Source organism: Scyliorhinus canicula, chromosome 8 (genome assembly GCF_902713615.1).
Source record: "Scyliorhinus canicula chromosome 8, sScyCan1.1, whole genome shotgun sequence".
NCBI lineage: Eukaryota > Metazoa > Chordata > Chondrichthyes > Carcharhiniformes > Scyliorhinidae > Scyliorhinus > Scyliorhinus canicula.
In genome coordinates this window covers 68444184-68467293 of record NC_052153.1, presented here as the reverse complement: position 1 = coordinate 68467293, position 23110 = coordinate 68444184, and positions in this window count along the sequence as shown.

Sequence of the window (23110 nt, the reverse complement as noted above, 5' to 3'; positions counted from 1 at the left end):
GGGCAACAAGAGAGGCGAAGGCCTCAACGACAGCCTTCTCTCCTACATCAGCTCCGGCATTTCCGACATGCCAAAAATTGCCACCATAGGGTCTGGCCCGGCCGCTACCCAAACAATCTTTGATAACATCCCAAACACCCCCTCCCAATATCTCCCCAACTTTAATAACAATAATCTTTATTAGTATCACAAGCAGGCTTACCTTAACACTGCAATTAAGTTACTATGAAAATCCCCTAGTCGCCACATTCCGGCGCTTGTTCGGGCACACTGAGGCAGAAGTCAGAATGTCTAAATTACCTAACAGCATGCCTTTTGGGACTTGCGGGAGGAAACTGGAGCACCTGGAGGAAAACGTCACACAGCCACAGAACATATGCGTGTGGTTTCCTGGTCCTCGGCTATACTTCTCACACTCGTCTTCCAACCCCTGGAAGAACCCACTTATCCTCGCCCGCGTCATATGCACTATCTTAAACTGAATCACTCATTCTTGCTCAGGAGAAGGTCGCAGTCACCCTGCACATCACCTCACTCCATACTCCCCATCCTATCTCCCCACCCCAGCTCCTCATCCCATTTCTCCTTAATCCTCCCCCAGCCACCAGTATATATCCCCAATTCTACCTTCCTCTTTGACAAACAGGAGCAGCAACCACTCCAACAGGGTGTACTCCAGCAGCTTGGGAAACCCTCTCCATTCCTTCTGCGCAAAGTCACTCACTTGCATATACCTGAACTCACTTCCCTTTGGCAACTCCACCCTCTCCTGCAGCAATTCCAGACTTGCAAACCTCTCCTCCAGGTATAATTCCCTTGCCCTCACCAGCTCCACCTCTCTCCACCCCCTATACATGTCAACCGTCTCCCTGGCTTAAACCCATGGTTCCCACACAGTGGTGTTAGCACCGACCTCTCCTCCTTCCAAAAGTGCCACACCCTAATTGTGGACAGTACCACCGGGCTCACCGTGTACCTCCTCGGCGCCAGTGGTAGCGCCGCCGTCACCATGGCGCTCAGGCTCGACCCCCAACAAGACTCCTCCTCCATTCTAACCTATTCTAACCCCTCTCCTTCCCACACCACCTCACCTTCTTCGGTTTTGCTGCCCGGTAGTAGTGCAACAGATTTGTTAACACTAACCCTCCTTTTGTGCCTCTGCCTCTGTAGCAGGGCCCTCTTTACCCTAGGTACCTTCCCCACCCATATAAACTCCAAAAGCTCTGCATCCAGTTCTTGGAAAAAGGGCTTTGGAATAAAGATCGGGAGGATTTGGAATACAAACAGGAACCATGGCAGAACACTCATTTTTACCACTTGGACCCTCCCCGCCAATGTCAGGTGTAACATATCCCATCTCCTAAAGTCCTCCCTAACCTCCTCCACCAACTTTGTCAGGTTCCATTTGATTTTATAAAATAAACTTGAGTGCCCAATTATTGTTTTCCAATTAAGGGGCAATTTAACGTGGCCAATCCTCCTAACCTGCACATTTTTGGGTTGTGGTGGTGAAACCCACGCAGTCAGGGGGAGAATGTGCACACTCCATGTCAGGTTCTATTTGTGCATCGTCACCCATTCCCCCCTCACCTGAAGCCCCAAATACCTGAACCTGTCCCTGGCAACCCCAAATGGTAACACCCCAAGATTAGCTCCCCCACCTGCTGCATTCACCAGAAACACCTAGCTCTTTCCACATTCAGCTTATAGTCAAGAAGACCCCGAACCTCTCTAGTATGTCCATAGTTCTTCCCATACTCTCCAGCAAGTCCGGCACAAACAACAGCTGGTTGTCTGCGTACAGTGACACCCGGTGTTCCCTACTCCAGGTTCGATTCCGGGTTTGGGTCACTGTCTGTGCAGAGTCTACACATTCTCCCCATGTCTGCGTGGGTTTCCTCCGTGTGTTCCGGTTTCCCCCACAGTCCAAAGATGTGCAGGTTTGGTGGATTGGCCATGATAAATTGCCCTTAGTGTCCAAAAATAGTTAGGTAGGGTTACTGGGTTAAGGGGATAGGGTTGACGTGTGGGCTTCAGTAGGGTACTCTTTCCAAGAGCCGGTGCAGACTCGATGGGCCAAATGGCCTCCTTCTGCACTGTAAATTCTATGATTCTATGATCCGCTTCAGCCCTATATAACTTTTCATAATATTCCCTGAATGCCTCATTAATCTCCCCTGGCTCTGACATAACTTGCCCATTTCCGGTCCGTAGCCTCAGAATGTCCCTGGACGCTGCCTGCATCTATAGCTGATCGGCTATCATGTGGCTCACCTTCTCTCCATACTCATATTGAACTCTCCTCGCCCTCTGTAGCTACCCCACTGACTTCCCCATCATCAGCCTGTCAAACTGCCCCATAACCTATTTCTCTCCACCAACCCGTCCTTGGTGGGGGCATTAAAATATTTCTGTCCACCTCGACTATCTTGTCCTATAACCATCCATATTCCCCCCTCCTCATCCTACAACGCCTCCCAAAATGTGGCAAAATGAGGCGCCTTCAACGCCTCCCAAAATGTGGCCACTGATACCTCCCAATTCTGATTCAACTCCACATAGTCTCTGATCACCGACCGCCCTTCTCACAGAACCCCTTGTCCACCAAAAGCCCCATTTCTAACCTCCATCTCGCCCTCTGCTCCTGCCTCGAGCATAGCCTAATCTCCAGCCATTGCAGCGCATGATCTGAGATCACGATTCCCGCATACTTCACCCCCACCACCTCCATGTGACCACAAACATATAACCTCGTGCAAAACTGTCCTTTGATCAATTGATGCAATGAGTGAGGGACCATTGCAACCCCTGACCCTCCATTATTATGCAATGCTGGAAATTGTATACAGCCATTAGAGGTCTGGGTAAAACAGTATGTGCTTTTATAGCCAGTCTTGGACAAATGTTGGAACGTTGTAAATTGGCACTTCTCTCAGAGACATGCTGTGTGACCAGTTGGTCTGTGGGATCAGCAACTTAAATATTCAGAAGATATTGTTGGCAGAAGCTAAGGTATCCTTGGACAAAGCGATTGAGTTGGCTCAAGCAACTGAAAGAGCTGAGCAAAGCACTTTCACAGTACAAAGCATACAAACCGAGGTGAACCGGTTATGGTGGGAAGTGGCTGCTGCTTGAGACGTTCGAAGCAAGGGAGTAGCAGAGCCAGAAAAGAAGAAACGTGACCGGCAGTCACAAGGCTTAGAGGTTTGTTATTGTTGTGTGAGAGAGCACGCCGAGGACAGCCCCCTACCTCCCATATCAAATGGGCTGGCCAAAAGAGCTATCCAAACTTTCAGAAACATCAATGAAAAACAAGCAAATATGCCACTACTGCTTTGCTTAGGGGACTTCTTGATCTTGTACAATTCAACCTCGCTTACCATCACTGGGGTAACCCGGCAGAGTTGTTAATGGGCAGGCATCTCAGAACCTGGCTTGATTTTATTTTCCAAATTTGTTGAGGAGAGTGGAGTCTAAGCAAGCCCTACAGAAAAGCCACAACGATACTGCCAAGAATGACAGATCATTTTAAGCAGGCCATTTAGTGTATATATGTGGAAGTTTAGTGGAGAACCAGAATGGTTACTTGGAAGAGTTGTTGCCAAGACTGGACCCGTATCCTATGTCATAGACCTACAGGGCTATGAGATTTGAAAACACATTGATCGTTTGAGAAGGAGAGAAACTGCCATCCCTGAAAGGGGACAGGTGGACCCAATCCCAGCTACCAGTATACCACTTGCCAAGGTAGTGGTGGTAGAACCAAGATTTTCTCATGGGGATTCATCAGGGGCCACAGAAGGAGCTGAACAGGTAGTCAATACTACCCCTGTTTTGGACTCTACTGGTTTGCCTGTCCTTGCTGTGGACTCGGATGCTTCTAATCTGGAAGAGCCAGTGGTCAGGTTGACGTGTCCTGCAAGAGTTGGGAAGTCACCTGACAGACTTACCTTATGAACTTTGTTTTGAGATCCCTCACTTTAACTCTCTTTGTCTGTACATATTTGCAAATAAGAGTTTTTCTGTTTTTGTATTGCAGGAACCTGTAAGAGAAATTAAGGGTAGGGTGGGGGAGGAGGGTGGTAGCATGGCCCCGTTAAGAGGCGATACTTCATGGTCCATGTGACGGGTCCTGAGCCTAAGGAGATGGAGTGCGCAAACATTAGCCTTTCAGGTGTTTAGGCGTTGATCTGGCTTTTGGGTCTTGGTTAGAGTTAGCCCAGGAGTCATGGGAGGCCTGTGTAGTAGTTGCATTGTCCTGAGTATATCGTTCTCCTTAGTTCAATCAACCTCTGTTGTGTTTTAACACTGCCTGGTCGGTCACCTCGCAATGTAAGGCCTCTTTCTGAGCAGTAAAAATCTAAGGCCGGGATTCTCCATTTCCCACCGCAATCCCGATCGGACGAAGAATGGAGCGTCACCCAAAAGACAGAATTGGCAATGAGCGCCAGACCCATTGCCATTCTCTGCTGCCCCGCTGCCAGCCATAGAGTGCTACCCACCCCTTGCTGGTGGGAAAATACAAATTAATGATTAGTATGCTAATGCATGCAAATAACTGGCTAGAATCCTGCATTTCCCACCCTCCCCACCATGATGTCCCAACAATGGGAAATTCACCAGGCGGGCTTTGGTGCAAGATTGGCCAAGCAGAGCCTGAGCCCACCCAAACCCCTTGGGGGGGGGATCTCTCCCCTGCAATCTGGCAGTGGCAGAGGGACACATTTTCAATGGCCTGACGCCCTTGGACTCCACCGTGCAGGCGTGGGTGTCACTGCCAGCGTGTAGGTATCATGGTGCCAAGGGCAGTGCGCCATTGACAATTCCAGGGGATAGGGACTGAAGGGGATAGTTGAAGGAATGGTTGATGGGAGCTTCTGATGGAAGTGGCTGATGGGGAAGGGGGGGAGCTAGGGGTTGGGATGGGTGGTGATCTGGTCCCCTATTATATGCATGGTGTGGAGGAGGCGGGGGGGGGGGGGGTGACCTGTTATTCCTGTGGTACAGGAGAGGATACCATCCCTTGATGAGGGGTTGGGCATGCTCCCCATGTCAGTGGGGCAGCGGACAAGATTTGCACAGTGAGAGTGAGGGAGGGCTGCTGGAATTTGGGATTGGGCTGCCCACTGAAAATGATAGGCCAATACCGTAATTTTGAGGGAATCCACCGAGCTCTCCATCATGCATAAATTTGCATGGCAAAGGGTCTGAGACTCATACCTGGGTGCTGCTCTAAGAGCCAGCAGCGACCAATCTCGATTCTCCGTTGGCGGAAGCACTTAAACTTTGGAATGGAGAATCCCAACCTATGGCTTTATGAATGCCTCTCATCTCAGGATGGTTTTGCTTCTTTCTGGCCAAACATTTGCGTGTGAAGTGTGTTCTTGCAGTTAAAACATTGCCACATGGCAGAGCCGCATGACTATCACAAGCATGGTAGTACATTTAAAAAGACGATGGGCTGGTTCTACGATTTTGAGGCTATGTCCCCACGCCGGCGTGCGAATGGTGGCGTTTTACAACAGAAAAAATGGCATAAAATGGCCACCGATCCTCCATTTGGCTGGGGGCTAGCATCAAGGCAGCGTAGAGCACCCGGCTCTAGCTGCCGACATGGCCCAGAGAATTGGCGGGTCTGTGGCTGCGCCGTGCAACATGGCGCTGGCCACTCAAGGACCCGGCCTGCAAACTAGTGCCCCCCCCCCCTTTGGCTGGCTCACATGCCCCGCCACCCTCCAACAGTGCCCCCAGCCCCTACCAAAGTCCCCCCTGCCTGCGGATTGACCCTCCCCTGACTGTGGTGGCACTGAACTGAGTCCGCAGCCGCCACGCCGAGTTCCCGACGGATGAGACCACGAGAAACCCACGCCGTCGGGAACTCGACCGGTTGGGGGCGGAGCATCGGGGTGGGGGGGGGGGGGGGGGTCCTCAGGCAATGTCCTGAGGTCGTCGGTATGCCACTTTGGAGGGGGCGGAGCATCGCGAAAGCGGCGCCGCCCCCAATTCGTTCGTGAATGGCGATTCTTCGGCCGATTGCCGAATGCGATTTTGGTGTCGGGGACCGGAGAATCCCGCCCGTACATTTTCAAACCCCATTTCAAACATATTCAAACATGAATAACCCTGCACAAATCCCGACTGAGGCTGTGTTCTGATGAAGGGACTACAGCCACAAATGCCAATTCACTCCCTTTTCCCTGAACGTTGACAGACCCTCCATGTCTCTAGCATACATATTCAAAAATATTTTTCTAAGGAAGAGAGAATGATGGATATGGGCCAGGATTCTCCGAGCGCACGCCGGGTCGGAGAATCGCCGGGGCTCGTGAGAATCCCGCCACGCCGCTCTGATGCCAGGCTGCCGATTCTCCGGCGACCGTAGAATCAGCGGCAATCGCGCCCATGCAGTGGGCCGTTGAAATGGCCCCCGAGACGATTCTCTGCACTCGATGGGCCGAGTGCCCGCTGAGTTCCGCCGAGTCCAGCTGCCGTGGTCCACATTTGGTCCCACCCAGCGAGACCTTGGCATTCTGCCTCCGGGGGCCGTCCTGGTGGAGGGGCGGGGGCATCAGAGAGCAGGTGAACGGACTTCTCCACTTCACATGCCACTCTCTTGATGGCCTCCGACACCTCTGCCTGATGTTCCCACACCTCTTTCAGCTTCCCCAGCATCTCGTGCAGGTCCCATCCCAGAGGCTTGTTGGTCAAAATGGACATCACAGATGCTTCTACCACAGCAGTAGTTGGCTGACCCTGTCTCCTCCTGCTATGGCACATGTCCATGGGGCAACTCCCAGAACATGAGACTCTGCCTGAACTACATCTAGTATCCACTGTGGTGTGTGGTTTTGCACTGGTGTAGGGTGCAGGTCATGCAGTGATGCTTCTACAGTTGCACTTTGTTCCACTTCCCCAGTATTCCCTTGCAGACTGGAGGAACTGCTAGACGGGGTCTCCTCTTCTTCCCTTGCCCTTTTCCTGATGGCACCTGTAGGTGAGAGAGAGGAGAGAATGAGTGAGCATGAGCTGTCTCCAACATGGAGGAATACATGATCTTAGGTTTCTTTTTGATACACATGGATTCTTAGTGGATGGTATCTGCTCACTGGCCTTGCCATCTCTGCATGCTCAGTCTGGTTCCTCCCCAGCGAGCTGCACCTCCAAGCCAATGAGATTTTTCTGGTCAGGCCAGCCCCATTCCATCTTTTCTCTCTCTCCTGTTGTGACACAAAGTGTCCTGTGCAAAGAAAGAAGATGGGGTTGAGAAAACCGGGTTTCATGTATCTTTTACATGCTTCCATTCTTATGAATAACCCACTAGATTGTGAGCCATGTAGTTGATACATTACAGTTTGTCCAGAAGGGTTCTGGGCATGGAGCGGATGAGGTCACTCATCCATTTGCGACATTGCAGGGCAGTCCTCTGAAGGGGGTCCTGGGCACTGACTGACTTCCCTGGAGACTTCCTCTCATACAGGGTTGGTCTGCCGCCTAGCCCCCACCTTCCATCCTCTGGGTAGAGGACAGCTCTCCTCGTTTCCACTGCATTGAGCAGGACATTCAGGGATCTGTCACTGAATCTGAACTGGAGCTCCCTGTAATAGGTAGACCAACTCCGCGTTCTTTGGTGGGTAAGTTGATGTCCAGCCGCCATTTAGGTATCGTGCCTGGCTATGATGGTGGGGCATATGCCAACCAGCCTAACCCATGCGGCAAATGTCAGGAAACCCCGACTGCATAATTAATGAGGCTGGCATCACGTGATTCGGCATGTATTCTCACCGGCCTCCGCAGCGAGAAGCAGTCTCAGCTCCCACCCCTGCAATGGGACTTTGGCCCTAAATTGACAATTAAAAGCAAAATAGTGAAAGAAGCAACAACATGAGAACAAGACCGGCTGAGCTCAATTTGCTGTAAGTAGCTTCATAGGCAATCCACTGTACAAACAGATCCTTTTAGTTTTAATAAAGAACGTTTGAATCTAATGTGCATATCTCACAGTCCAAATATTAAAAACAGCAAAAGAAAGTCACTTCAAAGTGAGGTTATTTAAATGTCAATATTTGTTGTTTAGCGATTGACCTGGGGCTAGAAATGTACAAATATCTGACAATCAGCAAAATCAACTCCCTAATCAACCTATAGCTAACCTTATGACCAACTTTGAACACTTTATAGGGGCTGGTTTAGCACAGTGGGCTAATTAGCTAGCTTGTAAAACAAACCAAGGCCAGCAGCGCGGGTTCAATTCCCGTACTGGACTCCCTGAACAGGCGCCGGAATGTGGCGACTAGGGGCTTTTCACATTTGAAGATTCATTTGAAGCCTACTTGTGACAATAAGCAATTTTTATTTCATTTCATTTCCCCTTAGGTTTACAGTCATAAAGGTACCGGAGATCCCAGACTGCTCTGAAACAATACGTCCCCTATTCAGATCAAGAATACAGAAGATAAACCAGTATGAGCTCAATGTTGCTGTAGGAGTCACAGTGAGATGAACAGTGCTCACTGACATTTATATGGAAATCCAACGTTCCAATTGGGGACTTGCTCTCTGGGATGCGCTGCCCCTCCAAACTTTTCCAAAATACTGAATCTTGGCATCTGCTTCGCCATTCAAATACATTAAACAGTGTAAATATGCTGTACTTACCTCACACGTGTGAACTAAACACCCCAGAAAAAGTTAGGGTTTGCTCCATTCCAGTCTAAGTAAATGTTACTGTCATGTTACATTTTGATTATTGTCAAGCAACGTCTATTGCTCTGAAAATTAAATTTTGCAAACTCTAATTCCTTCAGTGTTTACTCACTGGGGGAGACAAGAGTTTGCATTCCATATTGGTTCCCCAACTGTAGCCCACTTCTCCTGCCTTCCTGGGCATTTCCATTCGGCTTCTAGCAGTGAGGAAAATAAACTAGACATTTGATTCCTGCAATGCTCAAGCTGCCTATGGAGGGTTTGACCCGTGTTGACTGCTCATGTATATAATGCTCATTAGCCTCGGGCACAATGTGGGGCCAACCTTTGGCTCTTGGTTCAAGCAGCTGCCAACAATGGACCCAGTTGAAATCCTAACTTATTTTTAATACAGTCGAACAGGAGAGGGAGCTATGTACTAATGAAAGAAAAGTGTTAATTTAAGAAATGCATTCAAAAAATTATGTATTTTTAAAATTCTGTCAGTGGGATTCTCCCTTCTGGGGACTAAGTCCCCACGCTGGAGGGAAAACCGGCGCCAACCACTCCGGTGTCAACAGTCCCCGAAAGTGCGGAATTCTCCGCACTTCCGGAGGCTAGGTGGGCGCCGGTGGGGTTGGTGCTGCTCCAGCTGCCGCCAAAGGGACTGTGTGAATTCGGGCATGCACTGAAGGGCGGCGTGGTTCCGAGCATGCGCAGACTGGTTGGCGTATTTTGCCACATGCACTGGGGGGGTTCTCTTCTCCGCGTCGGCCATGGCGGAACCCTACAGGGGAAGGAAGGAGTGCCCCTACAGCACAGACCTGCCCGCAGATCGGTGGGCACTGATCGCAGGCCAAGCCACCATGGGGGCCCCCCCTGGGTCGGATCCCCTCCGCGTCCCCCCGAGGACCGCCCACGCTGACGTACCTGCCAGGTCCCACCGTGTGGTGCCATGCATAACCCACACCAGCAGAACTGGCCAAAAATGGACGGCCACTCAGCCCCTCGGGGCCTGGAGAATTGCCCGGGGGGGGCGCTGCCAACGGCCCCCGACCGACGTGGTGTGAACCCCGTCCCCGCTTGAAAATCGGCGCCGGAGAATACGGCAGCCAGCGCCGGGGTGGTGGGGCGGGATTCGCGCTGACCCCTGGGAATTCTCCGACCTGACGGGCGGTCGGAGATTCCCGCCCTATCTCTTTCAGCCTCTGACTTGAGGAAAAGCAATTGTTACTTTTAATCAACCCCTTCATATTTTGGGAAACATAGTCAAAGTGAGAACTCCAGAATGCACTTCCAAGTTATTGATGCCATAATAGATACCCAATGATGTTTATTAATTCTTCCTTAAACACCTGAGTTTTGTTCTCACTTTAATAAGATAGTTTCCTTGTCAAGCAAAGTTTCCACAGTATCCTGTCACATAATCATTCAATTATAAACATCCCAGGATATCTGTTGGGTTATTTATGACAACTTTCAAATACACCATTAATCTTCCAGCGTGCTCCATTCGATCAAAGAAATATGTATGATTCTGTGTGATGACAGAAACAAAATGCAACATGTTATATAAGCTGCAATGTTAAAAATCAATGAATTCTGAAGCAAACCCCATCAGACTGTATCATGCATGATCAATGCTTATTATGTTTGAATACATATTTATGCTAACCAGCAGCTTAGAAATTAGTTAGACCATTTTTGAAGCGGCTAATTCATGCAGGGTAAGACCCCCATCCGTGAAGACAGAAGCACGAGGGTCACAATAAGTTGTTCTATGGACCACAGCTATATAATCATGGTCTACTGAAGAATCCAATTGTAGCCATCTGCGTCGCTGACAGTGGCCTTCAAATAAGTTGAGGAGAAGGTGATAGTAATCAGGTAGTAGTTATCTGGCAGTAGTTATCAGGAGCCATGTGGAGCCTGGAAGAGAATTCCTGTTCCTTCTGGCTAGATGTTCAATTTAAAACAAAATTATTACACTTACCTTTCTTGTGGTGGCTATCAGATAGTCTGCATCCAGGTCCAGCACATAGTAGAGCAAACCTGACATCTCCCCTATTCAAACCAATCTAATGGAGGCAGTCCTAAAACCGCCAGTAACATGCTCATTATTCTGTTTGAGGTGATGACTCCACATACCTGAAAAATATTACCACTCATCTCAGGCAGGATGTTTTTCAGGCATTTTTGGGATGCGGGACCTTGGACTACGAAATTGGATCCCATTTACACCCATAGATTGCTCAATGAGGTTCAGTCTCCATTCCGTTATATTTAAACAAATTGTGAACTGACAGGAAACTGCAACCTTTCCATGTGTAAGTTAACAAAAATGTTGATGATTCTGAAAAACTGAATTTAATCCATCATGTTGCAATGATGTGTAAGTGGGCTGAATGTGAACTTAAATATATATTGATGATCCAGTCACATATAATCACAAATGAAATCTAAGAGGTCCACCCAAATTTTCATCTGTGAAAAGTAATAGGTAGAAAATTGGATTGGCTGCATAACAGGAGCTCAATTCTCTTTACCCAATACCCTGGTGTACTGAAGCTCTGCATACTGATTGCAATTCGCATACTGCCACAAGCGGTCCACAGCAGATGCCATCTCCCTGGCCCTACACTCATCCCTGAAGCATCTCGATAACAAGAACTCCTACACAGACTCCTATCTATTGAGTACAACTCTGCCTTCAACATCATAATCCCAGCCAAGCTCATATCAAAGCTCCAAGATCTAGGATTTGGCTCCTCACTCTCCAATTGGATCCTCAACTTTCTGGTCCATAGACCACAATCAGGAAGAATAAATAACAACACCTCCTCGATAATCCTCAATACCGGGGCCCCGCAAGGCTGCATACTTAACCCCTACTATACTTCTTATACACACAAGACTGCGTGGCAAAATTTGGCTCCAACTCCATCTACAGGTTTGCTGATGACACGACCCGAATGGGTCGGATCCTGAATGACGATGAGTCAGATTACATGAAGGAGATAGAGAACCTAGTGTAGTGGTGTGATGACAACAATCCCTCCCTCAATGTCAGCAAAACTAAAGAGCTGGTCATTGACTTCAGGAAGCAAAGTATCGTACACACCCCTGTCTGCATCATTGGAGCCGAGGTGGAGATGGTTGACAGCTTCAAACTCCTAGGTGTGAACATCACCAACAATTTGTTCTGATCCACCCACATTGATGCTATGACCAAGAAAGCACAACAGTGCCTATACTTCCTCAGGAAACTAAGGAAATTCAGCACGTCCATGTTGATTTTGACCAACTTTTACAGATGTACCAAAGAAAGCATCCTATCTGGCTGCATCACAGCCTGGTATGGAACTGCATGGCCCAAGACCGTAAGAAACTACAGAGTCGTGGACACAGCCCAGTCCATCACACGAACCAGCCACCCATCCATTGACTCTGTCGACACCTCCCGCTGCCTTGGGAAAGCGGGCTGCATAATCAAAGACCTCTCCCACCCGGCGTTTTCACACTTCCAACTTCTTCCATTGGGCAGACGATACAAAAGTCTGAGAATGCACACTGACAAATTCAAAAACAGCTTCTTCCCCGCTGTTACAAGACTCCTAAACGACCCTCTTATGGACTGATCTGATCTGATCTCTTCACACATCTTCTCTACTGAGTAGTACTACACTCCTGTATGCTTCACCCAATGCCTGTGTCTATGTATTTACATTGTGTATTTTATGTTTTCCCTATGTATTTTATTTTCATGTAGTGAATGATCTGTCTGAACTGTACGCAGAACAATACTTTTCACTGTACCTCGGTGACAATAAACAAAATCCAAATCCAAATCCAAGTGGAACATTTATTCTGTAGGTTTCTTTATGACTGAATGGTTGCTATTTAGTGCGATTTACCTCCTCCCTTCCTCTACGGAAGGCATTGATTCTTGCTGGGCAAAGTTCCAACGACCCTGGCTGCACTTTGTTATTCCGCCCAAATAATGATTTCCAAATGTCTGAACTGAGTCAGTGAAGGGTGAATGTAACATTGAGGAGTGAGTGTGTTTGGGCTTGGATGATGAGGGTAAAAACTGACTGGGAAACATGTGAACATGTTGGGAAGCCAGCTCCGTGCCAATTCCCGATGTAACTGGGTACATTCAGAGGTTTGTGTAGAATCCCATCTGGATGTGCAGCTTGTCTATCAATGTGTACTCACTTGGAGTAATGTTTCAACATATTTTTAAATTTAGTGTTGCATCCACCAGTTTCCCAACCTTCTTGAAACTTGATGTGGCGATGCCGGCGTTGGACTGGGGTGAGCACAGTAAGAAGTCTTACAACACCAGGTTAAAGTCCAACATGTTTGTTTCAAACACGAACTTTCGGAGCGCAGCACCTGAGGAAGGAGCTGTGCTCCGAAAGCTCATGTTTGAAACAAACCTGTTGGACTTTAACCTAGTGTTGTAAGACTTCTTACTGTTCTTGAAACTTGTCAAAGAAAGCAAAGCGTGAACACAATGGTGATTCCGGGAGCTGAATCAAACGCACGGAAAATACTGCAATAAATACTCAGCATTCATAGCCATGTTGCTCCCTACTACTGGAAAAAGGTATGTTCACAACACTTTGTTGAGAGTTTACTTGCTACACATTAGAGATTTTCTGAATCCTATCAGAAAGGATGGCACTTTGGCTGTTTTCAATTGGATCTCAGATAGATAGATAGATAGAGAAATACAGCACAGAACAGGCCCTTCGGCCCACGATGTTGCGCCGAACTTTTGTCCTAGGTTAATCATAGAATTTTGGACAATTTGTCATGGCCAATCCACCCAACCTGCACATCTTTGGACTGTGGGAGGAAACCGGAGTACCCGGAGGAAACCCACGCAGTCACGGGGAGGATGTGCAGACTCCACACAGACAGTGACCCAAGTCGAAATCGAACTTGGGACCCTGGAGCTGTGAAGCAATTGTGCTATCCACAATGCTACCGTGCTGCCCTTAAGAAGTTAACCTACACTCCCTTATTCTACCCTAATCCAAGTACCTATCCAATAGCCGCTTGAAGGTCCATAAATTTTCCGACTCAACTACTACCACAGGCAGTGCATTCCATGCCCCCACTACTCTCTGGGTAAAGAACCTACCTCTGACATCCCCTCTATATCTTCCACCATTTATCTTAAATTTATGTCCCCTTGTAATGGTGTGTTCCACCCGGGGAAAAAGTCTCTGACTGTCTACTCTATCTATTCCCCTGATCATCTTATAAACCTCTATCAAGTCGCCCCTCATCCTTCTCCGTTCTAATGAGAAAAGGCCTAGCACCCTCAATCTTTCCTCGTATGACCTACTCTCCATTCCAGGCAACATCCTGGTAAATCTCCTTTGCACCTTTTCCAAAGCTTCCACATCCTTCCTAAAATGAGGTGACCAGAACTGCACACAGTACTCCAAATGTGGCCTGACCAAGGTTTTGTACAGCTGCATCATCACCTCACGGCTCTTAAATTCAATCCCTCTGCTAATGAACGCTAGCACACCATAGGCCTTCTTCACAGCTCTATCCACTTGAGTGGCAACTTTCAAAGAACTTTCAAAGATGAAGGCAATATGGCCAGCAGCACCAACAGCCTACTGTTACATAATCTGAACATTCTGAATTCTCCCTCTGTGTACCCGAACAGGCGCCGGAATATGGCATCTAGGGGCTTTGCACAGTAACTTCTTTGCAGTGTTAATGTAAGCCTGTTTGTGACAATAAAGATCATTATTATTGCGATACCTGTGGCTGAAATTCAGTGAGGGGGGTCAGAAGCAGTACATGCTGATAAGAAACTTGCATTTAGACTATAGTGGAAACAGCAGAGAGATGCAACTATAAGAGGCAATACCTGCAACACAGGGTGCATAAAACCAGAGGCTGAGATTCTTTGACATGTCAGAACAGCTGTGCTTCAGGGTGTTCAGTTCATCATGTCAGGCGGTGGTAGATATCTGCACTCTACTAAGAAATGCTTGTTTCGTGCTGAGCATGCCATGCATTGCCAATGTTGTGAATATCTAGTTCATAATTCATATGTTTTCATATCTTTTAATTAAACTGTTAAATGGAAAGAACTTGGTTAAGAAACAAACAACCCTGAACAAGCTCAAAGTAATTGCAGTTAAATACCAACCTATATTTATCTTCAGGGTCAAAGCTTGAAGTGTAAACAGTGATGGATGACCCATCTCTGGACATCTTGACAGAGCCATGTGGTCTATCATTATCACCATAGGAAAAGCTAAAACTAGAAATTCTGGGAAACAACGTGGTAAAACTCCTTAGAGATAGAAATTATTCATGTGGGTTGCAAAATCAAAGAGTTGTGTTGAAGGTAAAACAATTTGTTTGCATATTTGTTTGAATCATCCAAAGCATGCCGCATTGCCATAGAGATTGTGATTCAGACTTGGGCAGAGGTTATTTTGTTCCATTTGTCAGGGCCTCAGTTTGACATCTTATTTGAAAAAACGCACCTCCAACAGCATAATTTTCCCTCAGTACTGATCAGAGTACTGATTTTAACTTTTATCCTTCAGTCCTAAGTTCTATCCACAACCGTTGCACTCAAAGGTAAGAGTGCTACCAAATGAGCCACAGCTGAATGTGGTATAAAGGGATGGAATTTATGTGATTGAACTAAAGAACATTACATTTTCTCATACACCTATGTGGAACTACAAAACTTTACTCTTCCTTGTCCTATCATTCCTATGCAATGCAACATATGTGATTTCAGCAGAGAATTGGCATTTTCAAAATTATATTCATTGCTGTTCATTTTCATTTATTGTACAATCACAAAGGTTCCTTCTTAGATTTCTCTATTTACAGTCTGTCGCCGTCTGGCTCAGCATACAATCCTCCCTATTCCGCACCCCCCCCCCCCCCCCCCCCCCACCTCCAGCTCCTCTCTCCTTGATTTCACCCCCACCCTTCCTTCCCCTCCTTTTTCACTGCTGCTCCCCATTTTTTCTTGCTGGGTTTTGCTACCTCACCTTCCACTTTCTATCTTGTCCTGGCTATTTCCCCCTGGATACTGGCTATTTATTTATTTATTTCTGTGTTGGCCACAAACAGCTCTCGGAACAGTCGGGTGAATGACTCCCATGTTTTGTGGAAGCCCTCTTCTGATCCACGGATGGTGAATTTGATTTTCATCATTTGGAGAAATTCTGATAGATCGGATAACCAGTCTGCAGCTTTATGTGGTGCTGCTGACCGCCAACCAAGCAGGATTCTGCAGCGGGCGATCAGGGAGGTAAAGGCAAGGACGTTCGCCCTCCTCCCTATGAAGAGATTTGGCTGGTCTGAAATCCTGAAGACCACCACTTTTGGGCATGGCTCCACCCTCATCCCCACCACTTTGGACATTGCCTCAAAGAAGGCTGTCCAGTAACTAGCAAATCTGGGGCAAGACCAGAACATGTGGGCGTGGGTGGCTGGTCCTCCTTGGCACCTTTCGCATCTATCCTCCACCTCCGGGAAGAACCTGCTAATTCGGGTTCTGGTCAAGTGGCCTCTATGTATCACTTTTAGCTGTGCTAGGTTGAGCCTTGTGCATGTGGAGGTAGAATTGACCCTGTGCAGTGCTTCGTTCCAGAATCCCCACCCTATTTCGAACCCCAAGTCTTCCTCAGATTTCCTCCTTGAGGTGTCGGCCCTGTCTAGCAGTCGTTCGTACATGTTCGTACTACAGTTCCCTCTGCCTAGGATGTCTGTGCCCCATAGCTCTTCTAACAGTGTCTGGCGTGGTGGTCGCGGGTATGTCCTTGTCTCCTTCCGTAGGAAGTTTTTAAGCTGCAGGTATCTGTGTTTGTTACCTTTAGCTAGCTTGAATCTCTGTGTCAGTTCTTCCAGTGTTGTAACCCTCCCATCAGTGTATAGGTCCCTGACTGTCAATGTCCCCACGTCCTGTCTCCACCTTTTGAAGGTGGCGTCGGTGAGTGTTGGTGGGAATCTGTAGTTATTGCAGATGGGGGCTTTGTCGGACATTTCGGTCAGTCCGAATTGCTGCCGTAGTTGGTTCCACGTCTGGAGGGTGGCTATCACCACTGGGCTGCTGGAGTGTTTCTTGGGCGGGGATGGGAGTGCCGCCGTGGTGAGGGCCAGAGGGAGGTCCCCTTGCAGAAGGCCTCTTCCGCATGCACCCACTCGGCCTCTGGCCCCTTTATCCATCCCATCACTCTTTCCGCCATCGCTGCCCAGTGGTAGAATTGTAGGTTCGGGAGGGCTAGCCCTCCCAGGGATTTTGTTTTCTGTAGGACCTTCTTTGTGTTCCGTGCATTCTGTCCCCCCCCCCCCCATACAAAACACCATGCCCCCCCCCCCATACAAAACACCATGATTAATTTGTCCAGTGCATTGAAAAAGACCTTGGGGATATAGATCGGGATGGATCTTAGTAGGAAGAGGTATCTGGGCAGTACGTACATTTTGATCGTCTGCACTCTCCCTGAGTGGGAGAGTGGGAGTGTGTTCCACCTCTGCAGGTCCTTATTGACTTTCTCTGTCAGACTCCATTTGTGGATCGCCGCCCAGTCATGAGTGATTTGGATCCCCAGGTAGCGGAATTTGTGTTGAGCATGTTTAAACGGCAGTCCCGACAGTGCTGTCCCTCTCCCTTGCGGGTCGACCATCAAGACACAAGACAGCATAAAACCCACTTGTGTTTGAGACTAATTCCTCCACTCTCTCTGCAATTGCCAGAGTTTCGCTCAGTTGGCTGGACAGCTGGTTCGTGATGCAGAGTGAGTTCCACAGTGTGGGTTCAATTCCCATACCAGCTGGTTATTCATGATGGCCCCACCTTCCCAACCTTACCCCTCGCCTAAGGTGTGGTCACCCCCAGGTTAAATCACCACCAGCCCTTGAAGGGGAAAGCAGTTTATGGTCATCTGGGACTATGACGACGTTACTTTTTGCACCTGCTCCAGCTCATAGGAGTTAAATTCAGACTGGTGTTGTCATGGACGCATGTCAAACTGAAACCTTCCTGCCTTAGTTCCATACACAACTTACCAAGTGAGTCATTCAGGGAATTGAAGTGATTTTACAAAGGTCAACATCTTCCATCACCTACCATTTATGTAACGCATTCAGTTTCATAGCTAACTGCTCTGAGAATGTCAATTGTGGGTGGTCGCCTCCAGCATAAATGGAGAATGGCGCAGGACTAACATACAGACAGTAACAAATATTGCTCAGACCTTATCTCTGCAGGAAAGCTGGTATGTCTCAGTATAATACATAAAAAGCAGCTGCTGACTGAATTCTTTCTAGTCTGAGAAACTCATATCTGTTTTACTATTCCTTTCCAACATGTACTTGTTCTTCCCTATTAAATATAATAAGTACTAGGTATGACTATAGGTGACCTAATAATTTCCAGCTTAATTTTAGCATTGTTACCAACAATAGAATATTGAACTGTGTAGCTAAAATTGTAGAAAGCAAATAAGTGAAAGATTTGTTCAGTATTCCAGACCATTCTTGAGTGAGGTGTCCAGTTTTGGTGAGTGAGACACAAAAAAGATTGAAGGCAATGCAGAAAAATGCGCAAAGTTGATTCTTAACATAAGAAGTAGGAAAATTAGTGGGTTATTCCACCATTAAAGCCTGTTCTGCCATTCGATAAGATCTTGGCTGATCATCCATCTTCCTATATAATATACATATCCCTTGATTTGTTTAGAGTCCAAAAGTCTTTTGATCTCAGCCTTGAACATATTCAACAACTGAGCAATCTGAGATAGTGTATTCCAAATTCTCAGACTTCTGAGTGAAGGAATGTAATCTCAGTCCAAAATGGTCATCTCTATATTCTGAAACTGTGATCCCCAGTTCTAGAGACCCCAACAAGGGGACATAGTCTCCCACACCTAACCTGTCAAGCACCTTAAGAATTGTATATGATGTATTTAGATCACATTTATTCTGAACTCCAGGGAAATAGGCCTAGTGAATTCGATCTCTCCTCAAAGGACAATTCCGTCACCTCAGGAATCAGTCCAGTGAACCATCATTGCACTCCCTCTCAGGCACGTTTAATAGAACATAGAACAGTACAGCACAGTACAGGCCCTTCGGCCCACGATTCTGTGCTGACCATTTATTCTAATCTAAGATCAACCTAACCTACACCCCTATAATTTACTACTTTCCATGTGCCTGTCCAAGAGTCGCTTAAATGTCCCTAACGACTGATTCCACCACCTCCTCTGGCAGTGCATTCCACGCACCCACCACTCACTGTGTAAAGAACATGGCCTGGATTCTCCCCTACCCGGTGGGGCGGGGGGTCCCGGCGGGACGGAGTGGCGTGAACCACTCCTGCATCGGGCCTCCCCAAAGGTGCGGCATTCCGCACCGTTAGGGGCTAGGCACAAGCCGGGGTGGTTCCCGCTCCGCCGGCCGACGCGAACGGCCTTTGGCGCCCCGCTAGCCGAGCTGAAAAGCCTTCACTGGCCTGCTGAAGTCCGCGCATGCGCCGGTGCGTCAGCGGCTGCTGACATCATACCGGCGCATGCGCAGGGGAGGGGGTCTCTTCCGCCAGGGGGTCGGAAGAAAAAGAGTGCCCCCACGGCACAGGCCCGTCCGCCAATTGGTGGGCCCTGATCGCGGGCCAGGCCCCAGTGGGGGCACCTCCCGGGGTCAGATCGCCCCGCGCACCCCCCCCCCCCCCCCCCCCAGGACCCCGGAGGCCGCCCGCGCCACCAATCCCACCAGTACCAGAGGTGGTTTAACACATGCTGGCCGGGGTAAGGATTGTCAGCGGCGGGACTTCTGCCCATCGCGGGCCGGAGAATCACAGTGGGGGGCCCGCCGACTGGCGCGGCGCAATTCCCGCCCCCGTTGAATCTCGGGGGGCGGAGAATTCGGGACACAGTGGGGGCGGGATTGCCACCGGCCCCGGGCGATTCTCCGACCCTCTGGGGGGTTGGAGAATTCCGCCCCCTATCTCTGACGTCTCCCCTACACCTTCCTCCAATCACCTTAAAATGATGTCCCCCTCATGACAGCCATTTCCGCTCTGGGGAAAAGTTTCTGGCTATTCACTCTATCCATGCCTCTCATCACCTTGTACACCTCTATCAAGTCACCTCTCTTCCTTCTTGTTCCAGTGAGAAAAGCCCTAGCTCCCTCAACCTTTCTCCATAATAATAATATTATTATACTGAAGCTCTGACCAGTGAGGGGCTAGCAGTCACACCACGTAAAACGCATGGCCTTCCCGATAAAACTACCTGTAGAATTGCTGGGTTCGTGGTCGCGCATGCGCACGGCGATGTCCTGCAGCGGTCGCCCCTTACAACATGGCGCTGGCCGCGCGTGGAACTGATCTGCCAGATAGTGTCCCCCTGAACACACCCACGCCACCCCCGGGCCACCCCCCCACCAATCCCCCACCATGCCCCCCCCCCAGCCCTCGCTGAACCCCCCAGCCAGCAGCACGGCTCCACCCTGACTGTGGCGGCGCTGGACACAGTCCGCAGCCGGCACGCCGGGTTCATGAAAACTGAGAGGACACATGTCCCACGCCGTTGGGAACTCGGCCCATCGGAGAAGGGCCTTCAGGTAATGTCCTGAGGTCGTCCCAACAGCGTGCGGCGTACTCCTCAATGATGCCGTTTTGGAGGGAGCGCAGCATGCGAAAACAGGCACCGTCCCCGATTCGGTTGTAAACAGGGATTCTCAGCCCGATTGCCTATTATGATATCGGTGTTGGGAAACGGCGAATCCCGCCATTGTATTTGGTTACTTGAAAAACTAGAGGCCGGGATTCTCCGTCCCGCCGCAGCAGTTTTCTGGTGGGGCGTGCCCCCACCGGCAGCGGGATTCTCCATCTCACCAGCCAGCCAATGGGGTTTCCCATTGTGGGCAGCCCACACCATCTGGAAATCCCCGGGCCTGGGTGTGTTGTTGGCACAAAGGAGAATCCCGACAGTGGAGAATCCCAGCCCTCGATGTAAGTTTTCTGCACAGATATATCTCAGTTTCCCTTTGAAACAAAAGTAGAAATAAACTAAAATCATTCTGATTATTTTCCAGTATGTCATAATGCTTTAGTACACTTTCCACACTCATTATGTACAGTAAATCTTTCCAGTATATAAAACAATCATTGCATTGGCAGTAATAGCCTCTGCTTCAAGCTTGACTTAAAGCTCCTGTGGCATGAGGGGTTTGAAATTCTGGAAACTTGAAGTATTCCCAAACAATTGGCTCGATTAGTGTTTTAAGCCCATTGGCAGTAAATACTTAATGATGAGCTAAGTCTACGCTGGAAAATATGACATGGTTTTAGCACCAATAGTGTAATTGCCATCTTGGCGCTACAGAAGTGCAGAAATTGTTCATCCAGCTATTAAAGTTATAGCTATTTAGTTTGTGATATACTTTTTAAATCACTGCTACCCATGGAAGTATTGTCACAGTGTAATGAGGTAGGAAGCTGAGATACTCTCAATTACGACACGGGAGAGAAGATTGGTAATTCAAAGGCTTTAATCATCAGAGAACCGGACAGCTGCCGAGAAGTGTGCTCACAGCCTGCTGCCCAGTGAGCATCATCTTATATACCGTTTCCTGGGGGCGGAGTCCCCTAGGGTTCCAAGCCCGGTCTTAAAGGGCCAATGTATTAAAGGCAAGGTACAGTTACAGCAGTTACCGATACCATTCATCACAGAAGCTATGGATTTAAGTTTTCTATTACCATTTCTGGATTCAGTAAGAAGTCTTTCAACACCAGGTTAAAGTCCAACAGGTTTGTTTCGAATCACTAGCTTTCGGAGCACTGCTCCTTCCTCAGGTGAATGAATTTCTGGGTTATTACATAGCAGTTGCTACAGTTTTATATATGATAGAAGTCACTGAACTGCATAAGTATTACGTTCAGTGGGCAGAATCTTACCAAAAAATGTCAAAGCTTCAGGTCTGGCAGGAAAAACGGAGTGAATCTCACCAACCAAGTCATTGGTCTTTCACGTTTCTTAAAGAAAGGTTTTTCCACCACAAGAATCACATCGCCCTCTTGGTGGCTTCCCGCAGATTTGCTCACCATGGTAAAGCTTAATTACTTCAATCACTGGGGACCTTCATATAAACACCTCCCCAGCACTTGTTCCAGATCCATGAGGGGATGGCAACATTAAAGCCAGCATCGTGTTTCATGGAGGGAGCCCCGACCAGACTCTTGAATGGTGTGCTGAAGAAGCCGGACTTTCTGTACCTGCAATCCGGGAGCACCCCCCCCCCCCCCCCCCCCCCCCACCACCCACCCGCCCACCCTCATACCCCTCCCTCTCCCCCAGTAAGGTTTCCACCCTCACCCGAGTGGCAACAGGAGTCTTTTTGAGAGCCAGCACTCTCCAAAAGAGGACAGGGCAGCAGTGCAGGACGAAGCTGAATGACCTTCTTCGCACAGTCTGGGTAGGTCTGCCACTTCCAGTCTCTCACTCCATCTCCTCACCCACCCCTCACACCTCCAGGGTGACCTCTCACCCAGTCATCCCATGGGTTGCCCAAGGTGACAAGGCCCTCTTCTCCCCCTGCCACCCCCATGTTGCACCCTCCCCATCAAATCTGTTTTCACATCCCTGCTCCCCCTCCAGCCCCACGCACGCCACTCCTCAACCATCTGAACTGGCAGGAGTCTCACCGACACTCTCCCCATCTGTCTCTCCGCAGAACAAACTTGAGCGCAACCAGTGTGAGAGAGGGCACAGCCACTCGGTGTCAAATGGGAGCTCCGTAACTTGACCTCACTTGAGGAAAGGGCCCTTGAGCTGGCCGATGAGGAGCCTGACCGTGCCTATGCTGATGGCGAAGTGGGAACAGTGAGCAAAAATGAAAACCCTGAGAACAAACAGCACTCCTCAATCCTCATGTGAATAAACATGCCACATCATTTATCCCCCACCATTTACTGATGCCATCTCACTTCCCTTGCAGGGCAATTAGACGAACAGCCCGTTCCATTCTCATGTTCCCTGGAATCTGCAGTCCTGAGCTCCTCTGAGGAAGACTTCTCAGATATAACCATTGAAGTGGCATTACCCACACAGTCCACCAATGCAGATACTCACACGTCTGTGGAATTAAGTAGTAGTCAAGCTTTGGGTCACTCACTAGTATGCACCTCACACCTGATGATGCATAGAAGATGGGGGCAGGGGTGTCCCAGGGATCCAGCAATCCTCTGAATGCTGGAGCCCTGGACACTGTTAAGACCTGGCCAATGATATGCCCCTAGGTCCGGTCATCCCTGAGCTGATAGAACTGCAAAGGCAGCGAGAATGAGGGAGGGATGACAGCATCTCGCCTCAGACTGCAAGGCCGACTGGAGGAGACTAATCACCTTCAGTCCGAGGAGATG